Here is a 27,425-nt window from a genome sequence, read left to right as displayed (position 1 = left end):
TATTAAAAAAATATTAAATAAAATAATTGTTCAAATTATTGAATTTAAGGTTACTATATTTTTTGTGAATTTTGACGTAAATTTTATTATTTTGTTTTCATATTTTTCTCCTTTTTATTAATAAATTACTCATTTTCGGGATTTATCAAAAAAAAAATATAATTGTAGAATGAAATGCTACTATATTTATTTGTGAACTTTTGTCGTTAATTTATATTTATTTCATGCTTTTCATATTTTTTATTAATCAATTACTCATTTTCGAGATTCACTAAAAAAATAATTTTTTAAAAAAATACTAAAATGTTAGATTTAAGGTTATTATATTTATTTGTGAATTTTTGGCATTAATTTTATATTATTTTTTCATATTTTAAATTAATCAATTACTCAGTTTCGGAATTTACAGAAAAATAAAAATTAAACAAAACTATTAAAAATGGGTCGGATAGTGAATTTAAAAGGAGTTGATTTATGAGTCGGATTAGGTGTTTATGAGTCCGAATATCTTTCAATTTTCATATAAATGACATGTGGTAATGTCAAAATGACATGACAATTCGATGTGGCATTTAAAGAAATTAAAAAAAATGAGTTGGATATGTCCAACATGGCAACTAATGCCCAAAAGGGCATATTTGCACCAAAAATTTGATGGTGAGGGCATGAGTGAACTAAACTTTAAATGGAGGGTATATCTAGACCTTTTCAAATAGTTTAGGGGATATGACCCTTTTCCCTTGATTAAAATAAGTTGTTCATAGCTTTAAATGATGATTTTAATGTCAAAACCCCAACGGAGTCGTGTCTATTCTTTTTATCAACTTTTGGCTTATGAAATGGATTCAATGAGCATGAACACATAATGTTACAGTTATTGTTTCTTGGTGGTTTTGTTGAGTTTTAGATACTTCTCTAAGGGCTATTTGATCATGGATTATTGTATAAAATGTGAATAGGATGAGGGGTAAGTTGTTCTACCTTGTTTAAGTTTTGTTGAATCAATTCTTTAGTGGTATGGTACACCTTTGGTGGAAGTGTTTACTTGAATTATATAAAGTTATATGTGTATTGTGACAATGGCCTTAAAGGCGTGATAGCTGATGTGAAGTGAAAGTTTTGATATTTATATGTATGGTATGTGTTGGAAGGTTAATATAATTATCTTGAAGGGTTTATGTCTAAACGAAGTATGTATTTGATATGTTAAGTATGATAATGTGTGAATTATGAGTAATATGAGTTTGAGCATGTCTAGAAGTCAATGTTATGAATAATGGTCATTATGTGAAAGATGTGCTCACAAGTTCACATACACACTTGAATGCTTGAGCGAACTAAATGAATGAAAATGGGGGATTGTAGGGTGGACACTCTTCGTGAGTAGATATAAAGTGTGTAGACAATCCCTACTATTCCTATGTACAAAAAAGGGGGATTTTAGGGTAAACACTCTTTGTGAGTAGAGAAGAAGTGTTTAGTAGCAATCTCACTATTCCCAATGATCTTTCAAGATAGGTTGGAGGTTGGATACCCTTCGTGAGTTGAGATGAGGTGTTCAATAGTTATATCCAAATCTATAGACATTGAATGTTTAAGACTCCGTGGGGGAGTTATGCTTAGCACCGAGAGGATTTGAAGAATAGGTGGGTACACTTCGTGAGTAGAGATATTGTATCCAATGTACCTCTTGAGATGGGTGCTCCTCGTTAGTAGAGAGTGAGTTACTTAGTAGTAATCTCTTTATCCCTTATCTATACGACCGTGTACGTGTATCTATTGTAGACCATGTCAAGGCTAAAGAATATAACCCTACCTTAGGCAAGTAGGGATCCCTCATCTTACAAGGGTAGTACCGGGATTCCATGTCAAGCTCTCATGGTCTATGTCGGTTAAAGTTATCCCCCACAAAAGAATGTAAAGAAGTAATTCTTCTTAAGGGTTTACTACTTAGGGTAGGTGGTGAAATTGGATGCTACTTATACATTGCACAGGTAGACATTTGGAGGGAGTCTTGGTGTGTCATTATGTTAAATGTATGAATGCGTCATGATGTGATGTAAAAGAAAGTAATGTGACTTTATGTATAATTTTCAGAAAGCATGTTAAAGTTATGTCTTGTTGATGGAACTTATGAATGATGAATGTAATATATCGAATCTCATGGAATCCTCAAGGAGCACAAAGTGGGGGTAGTTTTATTGGATGTTACTCTCACATTGCACTTTGTGTGACTTGTAATTCCACTTGAGAGGGGTACTTATGTGAAGTTCTTAAATACAAGTATGTTTGTCTTGTGTCGTTAGTATGGAGTGTTGATTTGTTAAATGTAATGAAGTATGTTTGTCCTTAAGTAGATTGAAGGATCTATTTCGTAAGTATTGGGTACGTTGTATGGGCAATATCCTTATGTCTTACCTAAGGGAACCTTAGTACACCTTAGGACAGGAATAGTTTATGTGATATTTTGGGTTCACCGCAAGTATGTTCTTATGTTAAGAAAAATGGAAGTTTCACCTTATGTATTAAATAATGATCATATGATGTCTTCTAACTAAATTTATAAAGGGTTTTATCAAAATAGCATGACTTGTATGTTTCTTCTAAATCATCCCTTTTTGCATGATTTTGCCTATGCCATACTTAGTACAATGTTTGTACTAACTCCATACTTTTCTATACTCTATAATTATAGGTTTGAGGCAAGTTGAAGGTTATAAGGAAAGCTTGGGAATCGACACTGCCAAAACTAAGTAAGACCTCATATATTCGCGGGCATAGTCTATGTTTCTTTAGCTTCTTCTTTTAAGACTTGTAACGACTTATTATATATTTTTTTCATTGTAAATGGTTGTGTCCCTAAGATATTCTAGATATGTCTTTATATTAGCTTATGACGACGAGACTTACTTCTAAGTATTTTATTAAAGAAGTTTCTTATTATTATTGTTGTGAAAAGTTTTAATTTCCGCACTACTTTTCATGTCTTATGCAATGAAGGATAGCTAAGGGTCTTGTGCAAGACCTTCGAAAGGTCAACCATGCCTTGTTCTAACTGAAGAGTACTCCTTTCTTCTAGGGTGTACTTGCAGGTCGAAACAAAGACTAACCGGTTGTATATTACAATCATTATCTCATTTTGAATTGCATGAGACTTCCTTTCATAGCAATCCTCATATGTGAGATTAACACATTATCATCATCATGTCATAGTAAGGCACATAAGTGATTTACAATCAACCTTATATCATTACACCTTAATCATAATCTCACAATCCATATAATCAAGACATTTCCATTACATTCATCATACCATCATATATATAATCTAATTGCAATTAATACTTCAATTGAACGTCATCATCAAGTACAAGCCATCACAATTGATGTAAGGATTCAAGATCATAAGTCTTACCAATTCACCTTCACAAGCCTTCTTCTATGTTCTTACCATCAACCAGCCATATTCATCTAATAATAGGCTTAATAAAATCATAAAATAGTAATTAACACAAGAATTAAGTCAATTGCATCATCACTAACCAATTCAACACAAATTCATAAACTTGGGTTAGGAAAATAGGGTCAATTCATGATCTCTTCCATAGAACTAGGTCTAACATCAAGAACTACCTTAAATCACCATTAATCCATCATAATTCGTCCATAATAATCAAAAGAAATCTAGAACAATACGATTTGAAACATCAATTTAGGATTAAGAACGAAACCCATGTTTTCTCAACTTTTGGAAATCAATTTGAAAGAACCCTTTATGGAAAGGAGTCTCAAAGGTAAAGAGTTCCCATACCTTGTTAATACTTGAAGATTGATGGATATAAAATGAAGTTATTGCATACCTAAGCCCTTTATCCTTGGTCTTCAATGGAGTCTTCTTTGGGAAGAGAGGAAGTAGAGAGAAGGAAGAGGATTTAAGTTTGGGAATCGAAGAGTGCAAGGTTAGTTTAATGAGTGTTAGGACCTTTGTTGTATCTTAACTAACTAAACTAAGCAAACCTTAACTCCTAATTGGATACCAACTAATTAACTAATTAACTGACTTCATTAAAAATTGGACAGCACAAGACCCAGACCTATAGTCCGTAGGTCATATGACGCCCACCAGCACCCACCCTACTACACGTCCATCTTTCGCGATAGAGAGATTATTTTTAGGGACTTTTTAAAAATGACTAAGTCTCCACCTAAGAATCCATCGACACCTCGTTGACTAGACGAAGGCTCGTTGACTAGTCCCGTAGGTAGCCACAACCCTTTGACAGCTTTTGGACATTTTTGGAAGGGTCCTCTCCGAGGACCCTTTAGGTGGTCCTTGGGGAGTCGTACCCGGATGTTTCGACCATAAAATATTTAAATACTTGTTTGAAACCTTCCTACAAATTTTCATTGAATTCCAACTCTTAAAAACCAATGAAACATGCCGAGGCACACTAGCACCCATTTCACTAGTCTTTGGACATCATGGACGTTTCTTGACGTTTTGACTCCATGACTTCCTAAATGGTTTATGTACATTATTTTAGTCCTAGAAACAGTGTTACAAACCTTAGACCAACATGCCAGCCTCTAGTTTTAGGTCATGGACATTAAGAGTGTTACATTTAGTTAAGTGGACTTATCATCTTCATTCGTATTAAACTTCTAATTTTTTTTTATTTTAGGACTTTATCATAATGATTGGGTTTAAAGATGACTTCTTTTAGTGAGATAGGACGAGTGTTATCACATCCATTTTTGGATTGTGACAATCTACATAGACCCCACTTGTCATATCTCTCATTTCCTTATTTTCTCCATTTTCTGACATCCTGCGCCACCTCATGCTGGAGTTCTGGTAACCCAAATATCTTGTTTCTCTCCTCTCATACAACCAAAAAATAGACCTCAACAGCTCCGATCAGCCATCGCCTCACGCAAGACCCACAACAACCTGAAATAACCCAAAATCCCATTAGAGAACTAACACTAGACCCACTAAAAACCCCATCAAACACCTTTGTTCCTTCATTTTTCTCCTCCACCAGAAACCACACCCAGATTAGACAACCAAAATAACCAGACCACGCGGCGAACAACTAGATCGCTCCTCCGGCTCCAATAACCCATCTATATTCCCTTTCATCCAAATTCCAACCAAATTCATCTCCAAAAATCCCACCAACCAGAAAGCCACCTTAAGTTCCAAAACCCTTCAAGCAACCACCAGTTAAACCACCATCCACATACCTCCAGACCACCAAGCTAATACCCCTCTTTGTTTTCTTCTTTTTCCATTGGACAACAATGAAAAAATAGCTAAAACCCAAATATTCTCACCTCCGAGCTTCGACAAACAAACTCCAAACAACTACATCAAACCAAAACAACCCTAGAAAGCTCACAGCTTCATCATCAATGAGATCTAATCAGAAAATTCTCTTCATTTACATTTTTTTCCTTCTTTACAATACTTATCTAACCCATGCCAGCACGAGCCCAAGAATTTTATATCCTTGTTTTATTTTATTTTATCAAATCTTTACAGCATCTATGTAGAATATATCATTGAAAAATTCCAATACGAGTATAAATGTATGAAGTTAAAACATATGGTAAACTTAGGTCTTTTTTGTCAGTTTAATTTTAGATATCAACTCAAAACGTGATCTCAAAGTTGAATTGCACCTTTTCACATTCCTTACTAAAAATTATTTTCTCATATCTAACTCTTTAAAAAAGAACCCAAAACATAACTCGTTGACATTTTGGAACAGATACTCCTTCCTCATATACTTGGAATAGACTTCTTGTGGACTCCTCATAAACCTGATATATAACGCATGTGCAGTTATAAAATAATGATTAGTTGTTACTAATTGTATTTGAAATAAAAAAAATACTAAAGACATAGACAACAAATATTTTTAAAGACCAGAGTGGAGGGAAATTGGGAGCATGTTAACATCTACCAATTTATGTACATAAAGAGCTAAACAAATTTACTAAGGTACTTTAAGAAAGAAGTTAAAAATCGAATATTGTATCCTAAATTTTATAGCAAGATAATTCTCATGCTAATATTGTCACATCCAAAGAGTACATCCTAGAAGTTAGGTCACTCTTGAAGTACGACACGACGTACTTGATCTCTCGGAGGTTTTTTACAAGCCCTTTCGTATAGTTCATCGCATAAACATATATGGAAGAGTAATGCGGAATTAAACCTTTTCACAACATTCTAATAGTATTTAAGAATATCTTTCATACAAAAAACATAGGAAATACTAAGTCTCATATCATCAAATCCTTGACACAACAATACTTGGGACACGGCCCATATAATATAAATATAGTACTACTAAGTCTATTACAATGCTTCAAAATAAGAAATCAAAAGAAATCTATGCCCTTGAGTCAAATGATGACATACTTCAAACTTTCTTTGAAGTTCCTATAATCCAAGCTTCTCTCCCAAAATCACCTTCACCTACGAATCACTTTAGAGATAGATAAAAGTATAGAATTAGTAACACATGTACTAATTATGGAATAATGCATAAAAATCATGATAAGAGACATTTAATGGAAATATGCACTTTTTGACTAAAACGTCATAGTATAAGTATAAGAACAACATTTAACACCTTAGAAACACATAAGATATCACATAAGGATTTTATCACTTCATAAGAAATGTTACAGTGAACTATGTAACTGTTACAGTAAAGTCTTTCAATGTTACAGTTAATTACTTCAACATTAGTGGATTATTTCAATCATGCACTCTTCTCACTAAATGTACAACCCTAAAATTAACTAAGGTGAAGTAGAGACTCGTGAGTGTTTCTTGAGTTGATTTGAAGTTAAAATGAGTCACATTACTGTTCTTAGGCAGTGTGTGAAGTTTGGTTAAGTTTGGAGGTCAGACGTCCATGACGTTCGGAAGGTGTGCCTTAGATAGCACTTGTGTGTCTTGATGTTTTTTATTGAGTTTTAAAACCCCTCTCCCTTAGAAAACTCTCTCAAGTCATCATGGAAGCTATAAGTCAAAAAGTGCTAGGAGGGTTGTTGGTGGTCGAATTCTTCACCAAATCATTGGTATTTCTTTAATGTGAGGTATGGTATCCATCCTTCAACTCTCTTTCATTCAAGGATTCGTTTCTAAAAGATTTGAAAAAGAGTTCTCAACCTTAGTTTCTTCTATCTTCAAATCTAAATATTGGTCTTGCATTAAAATGTTTTAAATGACTTAATAATGTTAATTCTATTGTTAGTTGATAATTTTAAGGTTAAATCTTCAATGAAATCATGTTAGACCTTTTCATCAAATGTTGGCTTAAGAAATGGGTTAAATAAGCTTAGTTTTGCAGTCTTTGAGCTTTGCTTTACTTATGTTGTTTTTGATATTTAGCTACTGCCCTAAAGGCTAATTTATGATGAATTATTTAGTTAAAATATTGTAGGTGATGAAATATTGGAATAAAGGGTAAGTTGGTTATGCTATTTATCTTAATTATGAATGTTCTTGAGTTGTATGGTCCACCTTCCTGGTGGGAGTGTTTACCTGAATTGTATGAATGTTATGTTACCTTGTTTATTGTGAATGAGGACATGAATTTTTGTTATGTGACGTAAGAATATAATAATGTTATTCTTGTTGAATGTGCCTCATGAAGATATTATGTGAAATAGGCTAGAGAGTATGCTTAAATAATGTTATTCTTGTTAATTGTTTTATGTAGCTTGTTATGAGAAGGATGCTTAGGATTATTTCTAAAGGACTTATATGATTATGTTAAGTATGTAAAGTGTGTTATGTGATGAAATAAGGTCTAAGTGTGTAGAATGAAATGTAAATGAAATGATGCTTATGTGCAAGGTGTGCTCACATGTACACACACTCACACTTGAATGAATGAATGAAGCTAAGTTGAGTAAAGAGGGAAGTCTTGGGGTGAAAACTCTTCGTGAGTTCAGATGAAGTGTTTAGTAGAAACCCCACTATTCCTAATGAGCTTTCTAAGATAGGTTGGAGGATGAATGCCCTTCATCATTTGAGATTTGGTATTCGCTAGTTATCCTTGACCTATAGTCTATGATATTGAGAATCTGTGGGGAGTTATGCCTAGCATCGAGAGTATATGAAGGAGAGGTAGATTACACTTCATGAGTTGATATGTTGTATTTCCAATGTACCTCTTGATATGAGTACTCCTCGTTAGTACCGAATGAGTTACTTAGTAGCAATCTTTTTATCCCTTTACTATTTGCCCGCGTAGGTGTAGCTATTGGGAAAGCCATTTAAAAGCTAATAAGTATGACCTTAGTCTAGGAAAGTGAGTAGCCCTCATCCGATAGGGGTTAATATCGGGATTCCATATCTAGCTCTCATGGTCTATGTCAGTTAATCTAACCCCCACAAAAGTAATGAAAGTACTAAGTCTTCAAAAAGAATGTTCTACCTATGTGAATTGAATGAACTAAGTCTTTTAAAAGAACGTACTACTTAGGGTAGATGGTGGTATGGGACGCTATCTATCCATTGCACTAAGTAGGAACTTTCAGAAGGGAAGACTTGGTGCCAAACCTTCTAAAAGAGTGTACTACTTAGGATAGGTGGTCTTATGGTATGCCATCTACTCATTGCACTAAGTAGTCATTCAAAAAGGGAAGTCTTTGGTGTTTTGTTCGGTGTCCTTCTAATGTTTTATGATTGAGTGGTAACTTGTTCTCCTGAGGGGATTAAGATCATGATGGTTTGTTTTAGGGAACTCCTTGGTGTGTATTAAGGGAGGTGTTTAGACATTTTCTTCATGTTATACCTTGGAGATTCTTAGGATACCCTCGGTTAGGAAATCTTAAGGAAATGAGTTCACTTCCTCATTGGCAATACCTTGGAAGTTCACCACTCTTGGAATCTCTTTAGTTCTGTAATGTTTGGTCTAGTTTACTGTAGATTTGGTTAAGCATTGTAAAGAGTTCAAATTCAAGTGAATCCATTAGGAGAACTAAGTGGGAGTAATAGTATGGGATGCTACTCTCACATTGCACTTAGTGTGACCTATAAGTACTATTGGATAAGGGCACTTACATAAAGTTTGTATGAACATATGTTTGGCACTTGTTTAGATAGGAGTATGGATTTGATTCCCTTAAGAAGTAAGTCTGTCACATCTCTAAACCACACCCTAGAAGTTAAGGTCAATCTCGATTGCAACCGGTATACTTGACCTCTAGGAGGTCTTCTACAAGCTCTTACATATCATTCATCGCATAAACATAGTGAAAAGTAGTGCGGCATTATAACATTTCACAAAACATATCATAGTCTTTAAAAATCTCTTTCATATCAAGAAATAGGAAATACTATGTATCAATATCATCATCTTAAGACACCACAATACTTGGTACATGGCCCATACTTCAAAATATGAATATAGAAATACCTAGTCTATTACAATACTTTGAATGAAAATATAAAAGACATATATACCCTCGAGTCAAATGAGGACTTACTTCATCTTCTCTTGAACGATGCGACAGTCCAAGTCTTCCTTCCCAAAATCTCCTCATCTACCAAGAATTATATAGATAGATAAGAGCATGGAGTTAGTACAACCACATGTACTAAGTATGGCATTATGCATAAAAATCATGAAAAACGGACTTTTATTGGAAATATGCATATTTTCTTATAGAAATCATATTATAATCATAAGAACAACATTTACCAACTTAGAAACACAAAGTATAACATTTAAACCAAAAATCAAAATTTTAGAACCCACTTTACAGTAAGTTCAATTCACTGTTATAGTGAATTACTTCACTGGACGGTGAAGTGACTTGTTCTTCACTTTAGACACCCCTGTAGCATCTAATCTTCTCACACAATGTTATCCTAAGATTCACTTAATTTACACAAATAAAAACTGCCCATACACCCTCTCTAGATGTGCCTAAACGACCCTTAATGAGTCACATACACACTTACCAAAATATCATAAACATCAAAGTAAGATTTTTCTACCAAAGGTGACTCTAAGTCTCACTTGAGTAAGTTTTGAAGAGACAACCCATAAAATCCCTTGCACAAACACTTAAGATATCCTATAGATTCCCTAGAATAGAATCAGTCTGACTTATCACACCAACACATAGATGATATGACATTCTCCTTCCAAAGGATATCAAAAGACCTACTTTAGTAAATCAAAAAGATAACGTCCATAATTGACCTCTTCAAGATTACCTAAATAGTCCTTAATACTACCTAAGTCTTAGATCATGTCCACAACACCAAACATCTTCCCTAACTATAGTCATCCTAAAGACTTCCAAAGATAAAAAATGAATAAATCATCTCTTACACCCTCTTCAAACTTTAGCTAAGGAATCCTTAAGTCACTTTAGATTAGGTACTTATTCCTTTACATACTTCTTAACATAAGTCATTAGTTCATTACTTCATTAAGAGACTCATACATCACATAAAGGGCATTCAATTAATTATGTTAGACAAGACCTAGGAACTCCAAGTAACATCTTCAAAGTCTATTGTGCAATGTCTAGATAGCGTCCCATACCACCACCTAAACCTCATAAACTTCTCTAATTCTAATAGGTATTCCATATGTTGAGAAAAGGCAATAATCAACATTTACCATTATAGCAAGACATGGAATCGGGAGTACTATCCTACTCCAATGAGGTTGTTCTAGTTACCAATGGTAGAACTTAGACACATCCCATGTAGGCACATGGTTAAGGAATATGAAGGGAATACATTGTAATCTAGTCTCACTCTTTAAGAAGAACTACTTCCCCTTACCATACTCACTCGGAGCTAGCCTTCTTTCTCATAGAGTAATTCACACATTAGGTTCACATAAAAGGGTTCCATGACAAGTTCAATCACATTTATCCAATCAAAGAAGGTCCACTAGGGCTACCTCACAATGGCGACAAGAAGCTCATGATGACTTTCCTAAGGATTAATATGATGTTTTTCCATACAATTAACCATAAGTCTATGATTCCTTTACTTTGAAGGATACCATTACGGCTTACAACTTCAACAATCTCAACATAACCACTAAGTCAAGGTTTTCACATAATAGACTCTCTTAAGTTCATCAAGGTCACATTTAATTCATTCATTAAAGACTAAGAGTTATAAAACCCTAAATCAAGACATAACATATTCATAATCATATATACATCAAGCAACGGACACAAGCCAACAAAGACAAGACACCACATACTTCACATTTAGCTCATAATATAAGTCATTCTAGAATCACATAGGAACAAACCTAACATATTCAAGTCATCATATATAGTATCATAACATCATAAATGAAATCAACATACTCATATATTCAAGTAGGAATAACAAAGACTCAACCCCAACACTATACACATAATGTCAAAGTCATAGTCTAACATGATCACCTAAGACAACATGAATAGAAGAATACATATATGACTTCACATGTAGATAGATACTGTTGTGATTGACATAATAAAACTACAAAAATATTCATATTACTTTAAGAAGTTTCCAGCAAGACCAAGATCATCATATTGCATAAAATAACGCCGACAAGGCCACATCAATTGCAAGTAAAGAATATAACATTGCCATCATAAGTTGACCATACCAATCACAATAGAATTGAAGTATAAATAACATAAAATTAAAGTAAATAGGTCAGCATACCCCCACATCATCCTCAACACTTCAACGAAAGTCAACTTACTCAATTCGAAAACACAAGATCCTTACCCAAGGCCATAACCAACCATTCAACATAAAAACTACAATAATCAATGAACTAGGTCAAATCAATGTAAATTTATCAATCTAATTCAACCTATATGTCAATTTACTACAATTATTACATCATTAGAAAACCCATATGAAACTACATAAGAATTCATCAATATTAGATCAATATCAAGTAACCCACAAAGTAGTCAAAAACTAGGGTCAATCAAATTCATGGGTTCATATATAATTTAGGTTAAAATCATCAATACAATATAAATTAAATCATTACTCAATGTTTAGAAATCATGAATACAAGAACCCATGGTAGAAACATGAAATTGGACAATTCAACTTTGAAAACTAAGAGAACAACTAGAGAGTTGGGCTCCTTGAAGAAACAAGTTTCAAGGATGAAATGACATACCTCAATGATTATAATTATTCACTTTGATGAATAATTTCCAATCAAAACGTCACACCTAGATCTTCCTTGATTTTGGACTTCAGTGGAGTCTTTGGGAGTTCTTAAGGGATTTTGGGGTTTTGATTTGAACAATGAAATATTCTAAGTCTTAAACACTTATATACTTGTTTAAAATATCCAAAATACCCTTAATAAACCGCTAATACATATATTTATAAGTGGGGTTAAATTACAACATCAGCCCCTAACTTAACTGTGAGTTGCGTGCAGACACATGCCACCATCGACGACTACCCATTGCGGGGTGTAGGTCAACTTACGAGTCGTGTTGTCCACTGTCTATGGGTTAAGAGACTTGGAAATGGGATCTTATCTCCCCATTATAATTTCCAAATGACTCCCACCACCTAAGAGGCGTCGACCAGGCCGCTGGCCGTCGATAGTCATCCGTAGGTGGATTGCCTTTGGGCAGTTTTGGCCACAACCATGGGGCATTCCTCAAGGACCCTTGGTTGGTCCTTGGGGATGTTTACCCGGATGTTTCTAATCCAAAAATTATCTCATATGATTTTATAACCTCTCACATTTTTATCCAAAACGAACACGTAAAACTCAACAAAACATGCGTAGACACACAAGGTCATTTTAAGGCACATCTTTCTAACGTTCTTGGACGTTTGACCTCCAAACTATACAAAACTCAACACACTGCCTATACATGATATAATAACTCATTTAATGACCTTATAAACTCATTAATCATAACTAAACACATAGAACCACATATGAGGCACATAGGTGACTTAGTCGTCAAATGTTTTGCCCGTCCCTTGACGTTTGACTTCCAATGCACCTAATACTTTAGTTAATGCATCTATACCATATATTAGACCTATTTAGTACCTTAGAACATTATGACAACAATGTTATGATCTAGTTCACCTAAGTCATTTTCGGGTCTTACAAAGCCTATGGTTGGTGATAAGGATCCTTTTGGTGTGACTTGAAGGGGGTGTATGGGAGGTCCCTTTTTGCCTTACCTTAGGTAATATTAGGATAACATGGGTTAGGGAAACTTCAAGGTAAAAAGGTTTCATATTACTTGCTCTATGCCTTCACTGTAAGGGTTCTAATGTTACTGTAATATGTGCTCATCTTCAAAAATTGTGAAAGTTCTGCTTTATGTGTTAAATGATGATACTTATACCATTTTAACTCTTAAGTCATTAATGTTTTACTTAAGTGGCATGAAATTTTATTTAACTAAAATTTCCCTTTTTGCATGTTTTTGCATATGTCATACTTAGTGTATTGTTTTGTACTAACCCCATACATTTCTACACTCTATAAGTATAGGTTGAAGGCTTTTGGAATATTTGAAGGTGAAGCTTGGAAAATCTACTCTCTTAAGATTTGGTATGTCCTCATATATTCCAGCACATAGTCTACCCTTTTCTAGTTTTATTATTAAGACTTATTATGTATTTCTCTTTTAATGTAAAGGGACGTGTCCATAAGATATTATGTTGTGTCTTAAGTTTTGCTTGTGACGATAAGATTTTCTAATTATTTATAAGGGACTATTTATTATTAAATGTCTTGAAAATTTTAAATTCCGCACTACTTTTCATGTCTTATGTAATGAATGAATGTTAAAGGGATTTTACAAGACCCCAAAGTGTCAAGTACGCCTTGGCACGAACCGAGGGTTCTCCCTAACTTCTAGGGGGTACTTTCGGGTCGTGACACTAAAGATTATCCGAAGACTTACTTAAGTAAGACAAAAGGAGACTGCCCATACACCCTCGCTAAGCACACCTAAATAATCCTTAAGCCTACCTGTAAAGAGATAAATAAACTTACAATACACCAAACACACAAAATGAGATCCTTTAAACTATCTATAGTAAGATCATTCTCACTTCATATAATGGCATATATATAATATGACATTCTCCTCACAGAGGTTATTAAAAGAGATACTTAAGTAATTCAAGAACAGAATGCCAATACACCCTCTCCAAGATTAAATAAATAATTTTTTAAGACTTCCTAAGTTTAGATTATGCCTACTTACTCAACCAACTTTCCTATCTAGATTCATTCAAAAAAATTTCCTAGGTAATACATGAAGTGATCATCCCTATTCCCCCTTCAAACCTTAACTAGACAACCCTTAACTACTCTAGGTAAGTACTAGTTCAGTTAACATGATTTCTAACTTAATCCATTGCCTTCCCTAGTTCATTTAAGAGACATTCATCACATATAAGGACATTCATGTAATGGTCTTGGAGAAGACCTAGGGACTCACTCACTAATATCTTCAACGCCTATTGTACAATGTCTAGATAGCATCCCATACCACCACCTAAACTTCATAGAACTTCTCCAACACTAGTAGGTATCCCATATGATGAGAATAGGCAATAACCGACATAGACCATGGTATCTAAGCATGAAATCCGGATTTTTAACCTACTCCGATGGAGGGTGTTCTACTTGCCAATGGTAGAACTTTGACACATCGCATGCAGGCACATGTTTAAGGAATATGAAGTGTTTCTTTGCACTCTAGCCTCATTCTTAACTAGAGATACTTCTATTACCATACTCACTTGGTTCTAGACTTTTTTCTCATAGAGTAATTCACATAAAGGATCACATGAAGAGGTTCCATATCTAGTTCATAACCCAATCACATTCACCTTGCCAAAGAGGTCCCCTAGAACTGTCTTTCAATGGCAAAGAGAATAACTTAATAATTTTCTTGAGGATGATTTCATGTCGTTCTAGACAACCAACTTTAAGTCCATCATTCACACAACAATGATACCATTACGGCTTTCGACTTCAAGGATATCATAACCTTACAACTAGGTTGAAGGCTCCACATAAAGGACCTTCTTAGCAACACTCTAGGTCACATGTAATTCAAACATACAATACTTAGAGGATTTATCATCCTAAGTCAAGACATCTCATATTTACCTTCATTCATGAATCAAGTAAGGACACAAGTCTACCACTCAAGACACACCAATACTTAACTTTATCACATGTAGCATATAATTCTAGAAGCACATAGGAATAACCATTACCATATATAAGTCACCCTATACACTACTATAACATTATCAATATAACCATCATAGACTCATATAGTCAAGTAGGCAGAATCATGCATCAACTCTAAGGCTACACACATAAGGACATAGTCATAGTCTAACATGATAACCTAATGTCAATAGAAGAACACATACTTTCACATTAATCACATGTAGATAGATATGATCATGCTTCACATAAATCAACTACACAAAGCATCATAATACATCAGCTAGTGCTGACAAGGTCATGATCATCATATCAAGGCCACATCATTCACAATTATAAGACATAGCACCGCCACCATAAGTGGAAAATACCAATTATAACATAATTCAAGACCTAATTTTCATAAAATAAGGATAATTAGGGCAGCGTACCACCAATCCATTCTCACCACTTTGATCCATAGTTAAATCATCCATTACAATACAAAAGGCCCTTACCCATAGCCATGATCATCAATTCAATACAAAAATCGTAATACTCAATGAATCTAGGTCAATTCAATATGAATTTATCAATATAATACAGCCTATACAGATTTTCAATACAATTCTTACATCATATAATAGCTCATAAAAACTACACTAGAATTCATCATCATTAAGGCAAGATCATAACATTCATAATATAGACAATTTGACGAGACTATATTTTGCATGGGTTTATGAATATTTTCAGTTAAAACCTTCGAATTAACAATTCAATAAATAATCAATTATTCAAAACATTTTATGCAATAACTCATGGCTAGATCATTAAATTGGACATGTTCATCTTTAGAAGACTTTAGAAATCACTTTGAATTTTGGGCTCCATGATGAAGAGAGTTTCAAGGATTAAAAACCATACGTCAATGAATCTAAACAACAAAGTTGATGAAGAATCACCAATCAAATTATCAATGCAAGCTCTTCCTTGAGTTTTGGCTTCAATGGAGTTCTAGAGAATTTCTTAGAGAATTTTGGTTTTGATTTTAGAATAATGAATTCATCTAGGTAATTAGGACTTATAAACCCATTTAAAATACCTACAATACCCTTAAGAAAACGCCTAAATTCTTATTTGTACGTAGGGTTAATTCACACCCTTGCATTTAACAGTGAACTGCGCAAGTTGCAGGTTGCACCTATGCCTGGCAATCAACAGGTCGTCTCCCAACCAATGGACCGTCCTACTGGTCCATGGTTTTGGCCAGACGTTGGTCCTTGGATGGTGATTCTCCCATGCCTAAGTCCTAACCAATGGTCTCCACCTATGGGGAATCAACGAGGGTACTGGCCATTGATTTCCATTCGTATATGGGACTGCCTTAGGCAGTTTTGGCCACCAAGATGGGTCCTTCCTCAAGGATACTTTGTTGGTCCTTGGGGAATTTTTGTAGGACCCTGAAATGACCATGGTGAAGCTAGATCCTGACATGGTTGTAGTGATGGTGCAGTTTCAAATAGTTTAGGTTTTTCGGAAGTCAAACATCAAGGGATGACCAAGACGTTCGAAGACTAAGTGACCTATGTGCCTCATATGTAGTTGTAAGTGTTTATGTCATGATGTATGAGATTATATGGTCGTTTTGAATTATTATAGTGTATATAGGTAGTTTATCAAGTTTCTTGAAGTTTGGAGGTCAAACGTCCATGACATTCGAAAGGCTTGCTTTGAAACGGCCGTGTGTGTCTATGTATGTTTCTTCGAGTTTTACATGTTTTTTTATGAAACTTATGCAAACATATTTGGAGTGGAAACCTCTGGGTACGAATCCATGTAGGATGCACAAGGGGCCCTAAAGGAGGACCCTAACATTTGGGTTTAACATTGTCAGAGAGTGGTCAAACGACGGCCGGTCGACTAGGCAACATCCCATCGATGGGTCTCTTCGATGGATCCGGGTTGACTTCAGTTTGAGGAGTCTTTGAAGAAACCCACGAGACCCCCATCGATGGTACATGGGTTAGACCACGGATCGTCAATGCATCCGTTGATGGGCTGCCTATTTTCTGCCAGCTTTCTGTTAATTTTAGGGGTAAAGTTTTAAATTCACCCCAAGTCTTTTTAAGTATGACAACGGTTGTTTTGAGTGTTTATGAGTATTTTAAGAGTATATAAGTCATTAAAATCTTATATAACCCTAACACCTAAATCAAAACATATTCCCTCCAAAAGTTTCTCCAAAAACGTCCATGTGAGTTCAAAGCGAAGATGGAGCTTGAAGATCAGTCTTCACTGGACATTCTTCTTCAATAAGCTTTGGATTATTCAAATAAGTTATGGGAGTTCTTAATCTAGGGATTTCTATCACCTTAGAGCCAATTTCAAAGATGATTTTCAAAGATGAAAAAATATGAAAAAGTCTAATTTCTTCTCTAAGTCTTGGGTTCTTGCATAAATGGTTTCCAAACATTTATATATTATTAAATTGATGCATAATTGATGTTTTATAATGAAATTATCCATTAACCCTTGATCTTCTAAAATCTCTAAATTTCACTAAAATATGGGTGAATTGAGTATGCTTTGATATTCATGAATTCATGTGTAGATTGTTATGAGCTTTTCGTTCATGTATAGATTATGTATGGATGGTGTATCGGATTTTTCAATTTGATTAATTGAGTAATGAATACTCTTAGATCTATTGCATGCTAAGCTTATTGAATTGATGTTAACTTAATGCTTATAGATTCTAGTGTTGATTTTTATGGGCTTTCTAACGATGCAATAATTTTATTCAATTGATATCTAGGTTGTATTAGATTGATAAGTATGTAACGAATTGACCTACTTTCTTTCATTATTGATATAATTGTATCGATTTGTTGGTTATTGCCTTGGGTAAGATCCTTATGGTATTGAATTGGATGATTTAGCTTTGGAATCGAAGTGGTAAGATGGAATGGGGTATTCTTCCCTAATTCCATTATTTTGATGTTAATTAGACTTTAATTATTTTGTGAATTGTATGGTCCATTTATGGCGGTGGTGTTATGTTCTTTACTTGCAATTGATCTGGCCTTGTCGGCATTATTTTATGCAATATGATGATCATGTCCTTGTCGGCACTACTTGAAGTATTATGATGCTTTGTAGAGTTGTTTTATGTGAAGTATGAGTATATATATCTATATGTGAAGGAATATGAAATTATGTGTTCTTGTTATGTATGTTAGGAAATCATGTAGATCGTGACTATGTGCTTGTATGTGTAGTCTTAGGGTTAATGTATGGTTGTTCCTACTTGACTATATGAGTCTACAATGGTTATATTGATGATTATATGGTAGTGTGTAGGATGACTTAAAGATGATAATGGTTATTCCTATGTTCTTGTAAAATGATTAGTAATATGTTTTAAGGTGAAGTACATGTTGTCTTGTCTTGGTTGACTTGTGTCCCTAGTTTGATGCTTGTATGAAAATGAATATGTGATGTATTGACATAGGATGCTATAGTATCTTAGTATTGAATGTATAATTGATATGTGACCTTGAATGATGTTAAGAGGGTCTTTTATGTGAAACCTTCAACCTAGTGGTAAGATTATGTATGTTGAAGTCGAAAGCCATAATTTTATCCTTCAAGTAAAGGAACGGACTTAAGTTTAATTGGTTGGAATGCATCATACTAATCCTCTATAAAGTCATCATGAGCTTCTTGTCTCCATTGGAAGGTATCCCTAAGAGGACCTCTTTGGTAGGGTCAATGTGATAGGGTTATGAACTAGATATAGAACCCAATTGAATGAACCTTTAATGTGGATTACTCCATGAGAACGAAGGCTAGCACTGAGTGAGTGTGGTAAGGGAAGTAGTTCTAGTTAAGTATGAGACTAGAATACAAAGAACACCCTTAATATTTCTTAATCATGTGCCTATATGGGATGTGTCCTAGTTCTACCCTTGTAAAGTAGAATACCCTCATCGGAGTAGGTAAGAACTCCGGATTCCATGAGTTGTCGGTTATTGCATATTCTCATCATTTGGGATACTTACTAGCACTAGAGAAGTTCTATGTAGTTTAGGTGGTGGTATGGGATGCTATCTACACATTGCACAATGGTCTTTGAAGGTGTTGGTGAGAGTCCCTGGATCTTGTCTAATACCATTACTTGAATGTCCTTAATGTGATGAATGTATCTTAATGAACTAATGAATATAATGACTTAAGTCAAGAAAGTATGTTAAAATGAAGTAGTACTTATGTAGAGTAATTAAGGGTTGTCTAGTTAAGGTGTGAAGAGGGCATAGCAATGATCACTTCTTATCTTACCTATATAATTCTAAATAATTACTCTAGATAGGGAAGTTGGTTGATTATGTCGACATGATCTAAGACTGAGGTAGTCTAAAGGATTATTTAGGTAATCTTGAAGAGGTAACTATGGGTATTATCTTCTTGATTTACTTAAGTAAGTCTTTCGATAGCCTTTGGAAAAAGAATGTCATATCATCTATATGTTAATGTGTTAAGTAAGAATGATTCTATCTTAGGGAGTCCATAGGATCTCTTGAGTGTGTTTGTAAGGGATTGTATGGGCGGTCGCTTCATAACTCACTCAAGTGAGACTTAGAATCACCTTTGGTAGCAGAATCTTACCTTGATGTTTATGGTGCTTTATAAGTGTGTATGTGACTCATTATAAGTAATCTTGAGGTTCGTTTAGGCACATCTATAGAGGGTGTATGGCGGTCTCTATTTGTTTGACTTAAGTGAATCTTAGGATAACTTTGAGTGAGAAGATTACATGTTAAAGGGTGTTTAATGTGAAGTGAAGGAACTTCAATGTCACAGTGAATTGAGTTCACTGTAATGTTTGCTAAAAATGTGACTTTTTGTTAAATTATTTCTTATGTGTTTCTGAGTTGTTAAATATTTTTCTTATGCTTATAGTATCATGTTTTTAATCGAAATTCATGAAAATCATGCTATTTACTAAATGTCCTTTTTCATGAATTTTGAATGGCTTGCATACTTAGTATATCTAATCTGCTTACACCTTCTTTTCCCTTTTTTACTAAAGTGTAGGGAATTGGAAGTCTTGATGTGCCATGGAGGATAAATATGTTTCTAAGGCTTAAAAATGAAGCACTGGTGAGTCCTCACCTATTCGAGGACAATATTCACTTGTCCCTTATGTCATAGACTTTATTTTATTGTCTTGTATGGGATTAGTCCCCAGTATGGTATAGTATAGAGTTTAGATGGTTCAAGTAGATGTTGTAAAGATTTAATGTTTTTAATGAAAGTCTTCCGTTTGCATATTGTTTATGAAAGAGTTCTTAGTGTGTGAAGAAAGTTTTAAATTCTTACCTATTTTAGATGTTTATTATGCAATGAATGATACGAAAGGCTTAGATGAGACTTCTTGAAGTCTCATTTGCTGTGTGACGACACAAGGATGCCCTAACTTGTAGGGTGTACTTGCGGGTCGTGTCACTTTTTCCCAGACGTTTCCATCTCGAATATGCTCATATACGATTTTAGGACCTCTCACATGAAGTTCATCCAAAATGAACACATAAAACTCGACAAAACATGTCAAGACACACAAGATCATTTCAAAGCAAACCTTTCAAACATCATGAACGTTCTTGGACGTTTGACCTCCTAACGTCATGAAACTTTACACACTGACTATAAACAATATTATAACCCAAATAAGGACCTCATAAGCGCATGAAATGTGCATAAGCACATAAAACACACATGAAGCACATAGATGACTAGTCATTGAACGTCTTCATCCTCCCTAAACATTTCACTACCAATTAACCTAAATCTTTAGAAATTGCCTCATTACCACATTATAAACCATTTTACAATCTCCCCCACTTAGACAACATTCGTCCTCGAATGATACTTTCCACTTTTCTAACACTTCCAAGAGTGGAGATTCAACTAGCATCTCATAACCATACCACATAACACATTATACAATACAAACATCTATAAGAAACATCAATTTCACATAATTAAGAGACTCACAACAAAATAAGAAGCTACAAATAAATCTACGACTCATCATGCCATAAGACTCACAACCTTCATTCCAAATAGTAAAAACTCCTTTTATATTCATAATAATGCTCATATACATCATTTATATACACATTAAAACAATTTTCAACCAAAGAACAAATTAGCCATTTTTTCAAAAATAGTACAGTGTGCTAAATTCAGTGAACATGCTTCAAAAATCCAAAAATGCAAAATTTAGAAAATTGAGGATAGAAACATGCTAATATGCAAGATAAAACCACATAAAATCATTTTAAGACATAATCATAACTTCATGAAATGCATAATTCAAGGAATCAATGAAATTCAATTCCAACAAGACTCCTAAACTTAATGCACGTGTAACATGCTTATGTGGCTTTCTAACCCATCTACTAACCATACTCCCTCACTTAGAAAGAACTTATAAAACTAAAGAGAAGAATACAATAACTTACAATCATCATCATCATCCTCATCCAACTTTGATCCTCTAGTCTGGGGTGCATAGAAACGATTCTTCTTTGGAGTATCATTTCCCGGAACAGTTGGAGGAACTTGCTTACCCCCTCTAGTAGGACAATCCCACACTTTTTGCCCATCTTTACCACATCAAAAAATACTCCCTGTACCCAATAGGCATTCCCCGTAGTGCCTCTTTCCATAAATAGCACATGTAGCCTTAGAAACTTCAGAACCACTACCCTTCTTAAGTTTCAACTTAGCACCCATAGGGTTCTTCTTTACTTGAACCCTCCTTTTCAAGTTTCTATGAATCATACCAATCTTACACTCCTAAATGTATTGAGCATAAACCATGAGTCTAGATAGGGTCATATCGTCATGGAGCATGGTGATATGATGTATTTCTTTTACTAAATCGGCGACACCAGTCACAAACCTACTCATCTCATACATAGGGTTAGAAACCAAGGATCATATCTAGACAACATAGATAACTTCAAAGAGTATTACTCAAAACTCATATTTTCTTGCTTGAGATTGATGAACTCCTCTACCTTCACCTCTTCCTCTCACAGGAAAAGTACTTTTCTAGAGAAGCTTCTTTAAATTCTTCACACTCAATAGGACCCGACTCAACAGGCCTATTATATTTCCATTGAGTGTACCACACTTGAGAAACCTCACTCAATTGGTATGAAGCTAACTAAGAAACAAAAGTCTTAGAGTGAGAAAAAATACTACCGGCCTCCAGCAGAAGAGTGCAACTTGAGCAAGGTACAAACCGTCATATATGAGGAGAAGAAGAGACATGAGATTAAACCTAAAGTACTACTACATGTCAATTCCAAGGCAAAATGAGAGGAATATATATATAGATTAATACATATTGATTTGATAGAATTAAGTGACCAAAATATCTTTACTTTATAATGAAATGACAAACAAGCAAGCATTTTGAAATTGTCTTTTATATAAGAGAGAAGAAGAAAAGAAAAATATGTGTATAGATTTTTTTCTTATGTGTGCTTATGCAAATCGATAGATTTGTTGGTGATACTTTATTTTATTTATATATTTTATTATTTTACCTAATTTGATTATTTTTGTTTCTTTGTTGCTGACTCATTTATTGTGATGATAATTTTTTGTTACAATTTTTCCCCAATAAATAGTGCATATTCTTTTTGTTTTATGGACGATAATTATTTTTTTATTTTGTCACCATTTATTTTCTGTGATTGAAGAGATTTTCAAGTAATCTTTAATATCTTGATGATGTCTTGGTTGTTTGTCATCGTTATCCATTTTAGTTATTCAGTAGTTTATTATTAATTGTTATTATTTTTTGGTTGAATTTTATTATATTTATTATTTTTCTTTGCTATTTTTTCTTGCTTACAAGTATTAATATCAATGGTGCTATTTCTAAATTAGTTTTACTATTAATATTTCTCTCGCTTGCCCTATTTATTTTATTTTTGAATGACTCTTTTTAATTTTTTGGCTAAGCTTTATTGTGGTTGTTTTGTATGCGGACGTAATTGATTTCGACAATCATCATGTTGGTATAATTCTTAATTATTTTGCTTTGTTTAAGTTTTGATTTCTTATGGATTTCTTTCCACTCATCTTAACATATATTGTATACTGATGGTAATTTTTTTTTTCCTATTGTTTATATTTGTTTAACATTTTTTTAATCTTTAAAATTTATTATTTTTTGAGATACCACGACATTGCGTCTTTAGGGTGTCAACATAGGGGAGACTCCTTTTTTAAAAAATCATTCTCCTTAAGATTTTTTTTTAATTCTCTAAACTAGGCGCTTTACGCTGGGATTTAATCTCACAAAATTTATAAATTAATACGTAAAGTCTATCAGTCATTAAAATTAAAATATTATATTATTTTACATATAAGATTATGCAGTAACAAACATTAATAATGTAAAGAAAACTAAAATTTATTACTTCTTATCATTTATCCTTAATAACATTTGCATAAATTAATGACTTTAAAAATACATATCAAGAGTTGTAACATAAGCAATGGTGTTAGAGAGTCACTTAATAGGAACAAAGTATACAAATATTTAATTGTGAAGAAGTAGAAGAGGTTTAGAATTTTGTTGTTTAAAATAAGAGGAAATCCTTCTATATATAGACAACAAAAGTTAGTGTGAACAAATGTTGATTTTGTCTTATCGGAAATGTTACAACTATCTGGACAAGTTGCAACACTTCGATAAGGTCACAACATTTCAAAAAACTCGTAACTTTTTCATATAAGTTGCAACTCTTCATTAAAGTCACAACTTTTTATAAAAAGTCTCAATATTTCGTAAAAGTCGCAACTCTTCATAAAAGTCTCTACTCTTCATGAAAGTTGTAACTCTTCGTAAAAGTCACAATTTTTCATAAAGTTACAACTCTTCATTAAAGTCGCAACTCTTCATAAAAGTCGCAACATTTTATGAAAAGGAGAGACTAGTTTTTGAAATAAATAAATTTAAAAGTTAATTCCGATTTGAGGTGACGTCATGTAGGCGGGCCTAAAATTTTCTTTTATATATATATCTTGTAAAATTGATTGATTATTTTTGTGAGTCACCACGACATCGCGCCTTAAGGGATGTAAAAACTATTGACATAAACACCATTGAAGTCGACCAAAATGCAATAAATATTTTCAAATTGATATGCAAGATAAACATAAAAATTTAAAAATTCTAGGCATTATCCATAGCAAAACTTCATTAATAATGAGGAATCAAAACATGTATCAAATGGGTCATATTTCCAAAAGTTTTAACAAAAATCTCAACGTAACTGCACTATTGCAGTAAAATAATTAAGTAGACTAAAAATTACAGAAAACATGATTAAACTTACTTGAGAGGATGAAGATTGAAGAACATTCGGTTGAACTTGAGGAAGAGATTGAAGTAAAAATGACCCACTCCAGCTCGTTACTAAATTTTGAGCAACGGTTATGGGATCTCACAATTTTTTTATGATTTTAATTATAAAAGATGAAAAGATTGGTTATTGGAGAAAGGTAAATTTTATGAAGGTTTATGATTTCAATAAAGGGAGTATATGAAAATCGAATAGGCACATCGGTGAAGGCATTCTCTGAGAACGTTTTGAGGTTTTCTCGAAAATGGGTTTAAAAGATTAAATTTTATTAAAATATTTTTTATATTGATATTGTAACTATATTATTGTGGGGTGAAATTTATTAATGTTTGAAGTGTTAGGATGAAAATATTTTTTAAACGTATTTTATCCCCCATCCCCCCAATTCTTAAAGTGATGAAAAGTTCCATGCCTCCATAACCCAAGACGACATTTTAACTTTCTTTTTGTAACTTAACACCAAAAAATTAATTAATAAGAGAAATGAAGTGTCTATTTGTTAAACTATGTTTTAGGAGTGTCCTCTTTTGTAATAATTCTCTTATAAGTCATCAATCAAAAGTCAATCCAAGCAAATTTAAAGTTTGATTTTGTGCCCTATAACTGATAAAGAACTATATATGATGTGTCAATTTAATGTAACAGTCGATTTGCTTCAACTTTGATTATTAACCAATTGCTGCTAATTTCATTTGTTTGAGTCATTTTCATTTTAGTGAGACTAATAGAACTGCTACTAATTTTATGTATTGGCACTTCTATTTCTTTTGTAAACTATTTTTGTACATACCTAAAGTATATATATTTTTTATTGTCCTCATAAAATTAAGAACGAAACCTTTTGAGACTATCAACTTCAACCAGGCGAGCCACGACAAGTCTTGAACTTCAACAAGTGAAATAAATATCAGAGATCGTATAAATGGATAATATGTATATCTAAGTGTTTCTTTAGAAAATATGCCAAAAAAAAAAATTGTTTTAGATAGACTCTACTATGAAATTTGATGTCAACTATTTTACAATATGACAATGACACCAGTCCAATAAGTTTTATGTTTTATTTGCCATGCGTTACTTTTTTGTTCTTTATTACTATCCTTAGTTATCAAATAACTATTCAAATCACCAAAAAAAATTGATCATGGATGAATATACAAAGAGTATGCACTAAGTACGAAATAGAGAAATAAAAGGTTCATATATATTCTACGATTTCATATATTATAATCATCCCACAACACTATTGTTGAAGAAAATTATGTTTGTTGTTTCTATATACAAGAAGATCATATAATCACGTACTAGAGTCTACCATAAAGATTGCATAAAAATGTAACAGATGAATATTTTTTATTTTTTTAGTTACGTTTATAAATTAACGTATCCTCTTTTTTTTGGAGGTGCAAAAGAATGAGTTTGATTCTGCTCATGGCATTAGGCAGATAAAGTGTTAGCAAGTATAAGGACGAGTTATGAGTTTTTTTTTTTCATACTATGAATAAGATTTAATAAGTTGTAATACTTTAAAATGTTATAATTGTTGCAAGTTTCATATTTCTTACCATCTTAGATAAGATTAATTATAAAAGTTGTAGTATTTTTGTATTGTTTTTACTTGAGGAATTTCTCTGGTTTATCCAGTTGAAATTAATATGTTTAGTTTTGGCAACTCCCAAATGCCTACTTTACTGTGATGCTCCTCTATATCTATATCTATATCTATATCTATATCTATCTATATGTTTAGTTTTGGCAACTCCCAAATGCCTACTTTACTGTGATGCTCCTCTATATCTATATCTATATATATATCTATATCTATATCTATATCTATCTATCTATCTATCTATATATCTATATATATATATATATATATATATATATATATAGGTGTTGCATGTGGTTACAAGTTCAGAAATTGTAGATTATAGTAAAAAGTATTGCTTATTTAAGCCAAAGTTGGAATAATAATCTTAGCACGAAATAATATTGCAGATTCATTTGTGAATGTTCAATGTGGATCGTGATATATATCTCTTATTCACTCTAATCAATTAAGATGATCAATGAAAAATTTTATTAGTTAAATGCAGTAATGAATATATTTGTTTCAATTTGATGAGATTCAATCATATAATTTTTTGTATCTTCCTAATATTATCTGATAGACGATATGTGTTTTGTACTTTTTCTTCTCATATACCAGATATGTTTTGCACATGTATTTCATGTTAAATTGTTTAGATATCTTATGAATATGTGAACTAAAACAACTACATTAACTAAGAAAAGTTTCCTTTTTCTACCAATAAATAAAAATAAAAATTAAAGAACATATTGAATTTGTGAAATCATATGTATAATCACATGTTCATCTTACACGCAATAAAGATATAGTTTATATACTTGTAAATGATTTTCAATCTATTCAACCAAGCATGATTCGTCAAAGGAAAAATAACAATGCTGTATTATCACATATATAGGAGCTAAAGTAATGTGAAGAATTATTAGTCAAAAAGTTAATATAAAGAATGAGAAAATATAGAAATAATTAATGTAATAACTAGATAATTTATAATATCATAACAACTGAAATGCAAAGAAGAGGACAGAAGGTGACCAAGGCTGCCATAATACATATATATATGTGTGCTGATGATGTACATGATAGAGTTTGAATACTAATAGAAAAGAGCTATCCTAATCAATAAAGGATGTTGAGTTTACATAGAAG

The 27,425-nt window shown here is 33.0% G+C and overlaps 1 long non-coding RNA gene across 1 annotated transcript; it reads right to left on the bottom strand.

Moving 5' to 3' along the window:
* Positions 1-9,325: 9,325 nt before the first annotated feature.
* On the bottom strand, positions 9,326-25,045 carry LOC138340630 (uncharacterized). The gene is made up of 2 exons (XR_011213322.1): positions 24,659-25,045; positions 9,326-9,573 (listed from the first exon to the last, which is right to left on the bottom strand). It is a non-coding gene; the product is annotated as an uncharacterized lncRNA (long non-coding RNA).
* Between the last annotated feature and the right edge of the window lie 2,380 nt (positions 25,046-27,425).

Source organism: Solanum lycopersicum, chromosome 12 (assembly GCF_036512215.1).
Source record: "Solanum lycopersicum chromosome 12, SLM_r2.1".
In the NCBI taxonomy this organism is placed as follows: domain Eukaryota; kingdom Viridiplantae; phylum Streptophyta; class Magnoliopsida; order Solanales; family Solanaceae; genus Solanum; species Solanum lycopersicum.
Note: the sequence above shows the minus strand (reverse complement) of the source record. Positions and strands in the feature narration are given on the sequence as shown.